We start from the raw sequence: 6,071 nt of genomic DNA, 5'->3' as shown, positions 1-6,071 counted from the left end.
GATAGGCTGTCCACCCTAGTCCAGTGCTTAACCCAGGTTTCTGATTGGCTTTCAAGCAACTACCTTGTTCTAAATACTAACAAGACCGAGACCATGATCATAGCTCCTCCTGAGCTACATTCTAAAATCAGTCAGGTTCTTGCCTCTTTCTGTCCATCTGTCAAGTCAAATATTCGAAATCTTGGAGTAATATTTGACTCTTCTCTGGGCCTTGACTCTCATGTAAAATCTTTGTCTCGTTCCTGTTTCTATCATTTAAGAAACATATCTAAACTGCGACATATGGTTTCCTCAGCTGAACTGGAAAAACTCATTCATGCATTTGTGTCATCACACTTAGATTACTGTGATTCCCTGTTTACTAGCTTGGATAAATCATCTCTCTCTCGCCTCCAGACAATACAAAACGCAGCAGCCAGATTACTAACTCGCTCTACCAAGCGTGTTCACATCACTCCCATCTTATATTCTTTACATTGGCTCCCAATAGAGTTTAGAATTCGCTTTAAAATTCTTGTTTTAACATACAGAGCACTAAATGGCCAGGCTCCAGATTACTTATCCAAGCTTCTTTTAAAATACACTGCTGCTCGTCATCTCCGCTCACAGACTCAGAGTCTCTTAGTTGTTCCCCGTACACGATTGAAGACAAAAGGGGACAGAGCCTTTCAGTCTGTTGCACCAAGGCTGTGGAACAGTTTACCACTACGTTACGTTTGCTTGACTCTGTGGATTCTTTTAAAAAACAGTTAAAAACTCTTCTGTTCAAACAAGCCTTTTGTTGATCTACATATTTTATTTTATTTTTTTTACATTATTTACATTTGATTTTTTACATTGTATATAATGTCTATTGATTTTATTGTTTATTTTAATATTTTAATATTTGTGTACAGCGCTTTGTGATTGCCTGTCTGCGAAAAGCGCTTAATAAATAAAGTTTACTTACTTACTTACTTACTTACTTCCTAATAATACATAAAGTATTTGTTCGCTTTAGTGTAAATGTTTATGATTTTGAAAGTATGTGGTTCTATGCATTATATGGGTTACATATGAAACTGATGTACAAGGTCATCCTGAGGCTTTTAATTAGGAAGATTCGGTTATACAACATTGCAGTGTTGTTGCTCATCTTGATTTTAGTAGCTTGCCATTTGTGTTGATGTGGCCTGTTTGGGTTCATTGGTGGAGTTCACTTGTTCCCTATTATTGGAATTTTTGTCCTGTATAAAATATTCAAATGAAATTTTATTTAAAAAAAAAAGGCATGAGAAAGATTTGAAAGGTTTTTGTTAACACGATCTTTTTGAAACTTTGCTCTCGGTTTCTAGTTTAAAGGGATAACACAGGTGTAGCCTAAAATGAAATTAGGACACCTGATATGTCATATGTTTACAGACTAATAAGCAGTAAGCAAACTACAACTGTCACTAGTTCATGACCAAAGCTATCTACCAAGCAGCTGAAACATTTCTCAGAATAATGCAGTCAATTCAGCTGAGAGTTCAGTCACTTACGTCACTATTGTTACTGACATGAAGCTATTCTGTGTGTGGATAATAGCCTGCTGCCACAGTCTTAAATCTTTAAATGTTTTGTTTTTACTGCCTTGTGGGATTGCAAGTCTGAATTTATTATTATCTTTTGGTTGTTTTTATGTTGTCATTTTTGGACAGTTATAGCTCTTACTTTTGGAGGCATGACTGTGGAAGTAGCATGTGAGACAGTTCCAACGTTTGAAGCTGTGGCCGTAACAGCAATAACCTCCCTGGTCTTCCTTGGTTACTGCGAGGTGACTGAAGGCATGAAGAGTGAGTCTACATCTGTACACATTTTTAACCATTTAGTTTAGTTTTTGTTTTTTCTCATTGACCCTCGTATGGGGTCAAAGGGCAGCCTCCCTCTGCCAATACCTTGCTGATCAGTTGTTATTTTCTTATTTTATAGAGTGATGACCTGATGCAGGTGTTAAACTGTAGTTTTCTTTCCCGTCTGCCTGAAAGGCCCTGTGATTTGCTTGTTATAAAATCTCCCCATGTAATCATTTTATCTTATTAGACATTTGAGTGAACATTTATTTAATTCACATAATCCCTCACTGGTGACTTTAGTATGTAGACCTCTTCAACTAATCGCCCAATGGCAGCAGCTCAGTGCATTTAGGCATGCAGACATGGTCAAGATGATCTCCTGAAGTTCAAACTGAGCATCAAAATGAGAAAGAAACTGAACTGAGTATTTCAGAAACTGCTGATCTGCTGGGATTGGGCTGATACGAAGACTATGGTCGCTCAAATAACCACTTGTTGCATACCATGCTATACAGAAGAGCAACTCTGAATGTGCAACATGTTGCACCTTGAAGCAGATGAGCTACAGCAGTAGAAAACCACACTGGGTGCTGCTGCTGTCAGCTAAAAACAGGAAACTGAGGCTATTTAATGTGGTTTATAATGCATTATAAAAACACAGATAATAGAATTTAAAATTAATTCACTTTTTTTTAAAAATTGTCATGAAATTGTTAATAAAAATCTATGACAAGAAAATCTAAAGCATTAAATTCACCACTGATCTGAGCCTCTGACTCACATTTTTTACTGGGTCATGACTCAATCAGTTAACTTGAAATGATGAACGTACTCTTTGCCACAGGACAACAATCGTGTCAGTTAACATTAAGAATATTGCTTAAAGAAAAAGGAGAAAATGAGAATATAGAATTTCTTTCTCTTGCTACTTTGTAAAAAAAAAAAGATTTAGTCTGTGTGGGTTCTCTCCAGGTACTCCAGCTTCCTCCCACATTGCAAAGACCTACAGTTAGTGGGGTTAAGTTAAGGTCTGGTATAGGCTCCAGACCCACCGCGACCCTGAATAGGATAAGTGGAAGAGGATGGATATATCCTTTATTTAACCAGATAGAAGCCTCACTGAGATTACAAAATTCATTTTTCCAAGAGAGACCTGGCAGCAGAAATTACAAGTATACCACATAACAATATAAAAAGTAAACGAACAAATACACCTGACATATATTACAAATTACAAGGCAAGTGAATGCAAACATCCGACTCCTACGCACTAACAAAACATCGCAAAAGCAGTTTCACTGATCGAGAGAATTATTTTCTCTAAATGCAAAGAGAGAAAAAAGGTCGCAGCCACTGCAGTGTTGTTAGAGAACTCCTATAGGCTGCATCATTTCTACCATGCAGATGCCTTTAATTGGAAGAGGACGTGTGCACTTTCTTTATGATACACATGAACACAGAACAGCCATCACTGACTCTCAAAGCTCTGCCAGGATTACGGGACTGTAGAATTCAGGTGATCAGGTTTAATTAATACACACATAATTTGATCCAGCTTTTTCATAATTATCAATCATATAAAAACATGTAACATATTTACATAAGGGTTCCTGAAAAGGGTATGCATTCACTGGACACTTTAATAGGCACACCTTGCTAATGCCTGGGTTGGACCCGCTTTCACCTTCAGAACTGCTTAAATTCTTCATGGCAGATTCAACAAGGGGCTGGAAACATTCCTCAGGGATTTTGGTTCATGTTTATATGACAACATCACACAGTTGCTGCAGATTTGTTTGCTGCACATCCATAATGTGAGTCTCCTGTTCCACCACATCCACAAGGTGCTCTGTTAAACTGAAATCTGGTGCCTGTGGGGGCCGGTTGAGTGAACTGAACTGATTCTAGAAACCAGCTGAATTAAACTTTGTGATCTATCATATGTACAGTGGGGCAAAAAAGTATTTAGTCAGCCACCGATTGTGCAAGTTCCCCCACCTAAAATGATGACAGAGGTCAGTAATTTGCACCAGAGGTACACTTCAACTGTGAGAGACAGAATGTGGGAAAAAATAAAAAATAAAAAAAATAAAAAAAATAAAAAGAAAATCCATGAATCCACATGGTAGGATTTGTAAAGAATTTATTCGTAAATCAGGGTGGAAAATAAGTATTTGGTCAATAACAAAAATACAACTCAATACTTTGTAACATAACCTTTGTTGGCAATAACAGAGGTCAAACGTTTACTATAGGTCTTTACCAGGTTTGCACACACAGTAGTTGGTATTTTGGCCCATTCCTCCATGCAGATCTTCTCGAGAGCAGTGATGTTTTGGGGCTGTCGCCGAGCAACACGGACTTTCAACTCCCGCCACAGATTTTCTATGGGGTTGAGGTCTGGAGACTGGCTAGGCCACTCCAGGACTTTCAAATGCTTCTTACGGAGCCACTCCTTTGTTGCCCGGGCGGTGTGTTTTGGATCATTGTCATGTTGGAAGACCCAGCCTCGTTTCATCTTCAAAGTTCTCACTGATGGAAGGAGGTTTTGGCTCAAAATCTCACGATACATGGCCCCATTCATTCTGTCCTTAACACGGATCAGTCGTCCTGTCCCCTTGGCAGAAAAACAGCCCCATAGCATGATGTTTCCACCCCCATGCTTCACAGTAGGTATGGTGTTCTTGGGATGCAACTCAGTATTCTTCTTCCTCCAAACACGACGAGTTGAGTTTATACCAAAAAGTTCTACTTTGGTTTCATCTGACCACATGACATTCTCCCAATCCTCTGCTGTATCATCCATGTGCTCTCTGGCAAACTTCAGACGGGCCTGGACATGCACTGGCTTCAGCAGCGGGACACGTCTGGCACTGCGGGATTTGATTCCCTGCCGTTGTAGTGTGTTACTGATGGTGACCTTTGTTACTTTGGTCCCAGCTCTCTGCAGGTCATTCACCAGGTCCCCCCGTGTGGTTCTGGGATCTTTGCTCACCGTTCTCATGATCATTTTGACCCCACGGGATGAGATCTTGCGTGGAGCCCCAGATCGAGGGAGATTATCAGTGGTCTTGTATGTCTTCCATTTTCTGATGATTGCTCCCACAGTTGATTTTTTCACACCAAGCTGCTTGCCTATTGTAGATTCACTCTTCCCAGTCTGGTGCAGGTCTACAATACTTTTCCTGGTGTCCTTCGAAAGCTCTTTGGTCTTGGCCATGGCGGAGTTTGGAGTCTGACTGTTTGAGGCTGTGGACAGGTGTCTTTTATACAGATGAGTTCAAACAGGTGCCATTCATACAGGTAACGAGTGGGGGACAGAAAAGCTTCTTACAGAAGACGTTACAGGTCTGTGAGAGCCAGAGATTTTCCTTGTTTGAGGTGACCAAATACTTATTTTCCACCCTAATTTACGAATAAATTCTTTACAAATCCTACCATGTGGATTCATGGATTTTTTTTCACATTCTGTCTCTCACAGTTGAAGTGTACCTCTGGTGCAAATTACTGACCTCTGTCATCATTTTAAGTGGGGGAACTTGCACAATCGGTGGCTGACTACATCCAGAAATGCATATACTATTATATATTGTACATATATTTATTAGTTTCAGATGTAGCCATTCTTGTATTTTGCTTGTTTACATTATTGTATTTTGCACAACTCTGTTGCTTGTGAAGCTCGCACACAAGAATTTCACTCACATGTGCTGTACCAATGTACCTGCACATGTGATGTGACAATAAAAGTGATTTGATTTGATTTTGATTTGACTAAATACTTTTTTGCCACACTGTAGCTTCAGTTTCCTGTTCTTGTCTGGCAGGAGTGGAACCTGGTGTGGTCTTCAGCTGCTGTATCCCCTCTGCCTCAAGATTCAACATGTGTATTCAGTGACGCTCTTCTGTATAACTTTGTTGTAGTGAGTAATTTGAGCTGCATCCTTCCTGTAAGCTTGAATCAGTCTGGCCATTTTCTTCATTATTACCTCATTATTCAAAGCAGATGAGGCGTTTCCACCCAGAGAACTGCCACTCAATGGAATTTTTTTTTTTTTAACCATTTTTTGTTAACTCTAGAGACGGCTGTGTGGGAAGACTACCGCCCCCCCCCCAAATTCACTTTAAACTTCAGCAGATCCTCTTGACGATTAGGTGTTTGCGTTAACAAGCCATACACATAATGATAATGATTTCAAAGCTCAAATCACAGGCTGTAATTTAATTTGAAATGATATTCTGGCACATGTGTACCGC

The sequence above is a fragment of the Rhamphochromis sp. 'chilingali' genome (assembly GCF_963969265.1).
Source record: "Rhamphochromis sp. 'chilingali' genome assembly, chromosome: 17".
Lineage (NCBI taxonomy): Eukaryota > Metazoa > Chordata > Actinopteri > Cichliformes > Cichlidae > Rhamphochromis > Rhamphochromis sp. 'chilingali'.
The sequence above is the reverse complement of the archived record's forward strand: the minus strand, read 5'-3'. Positions refer to the sequence as shown.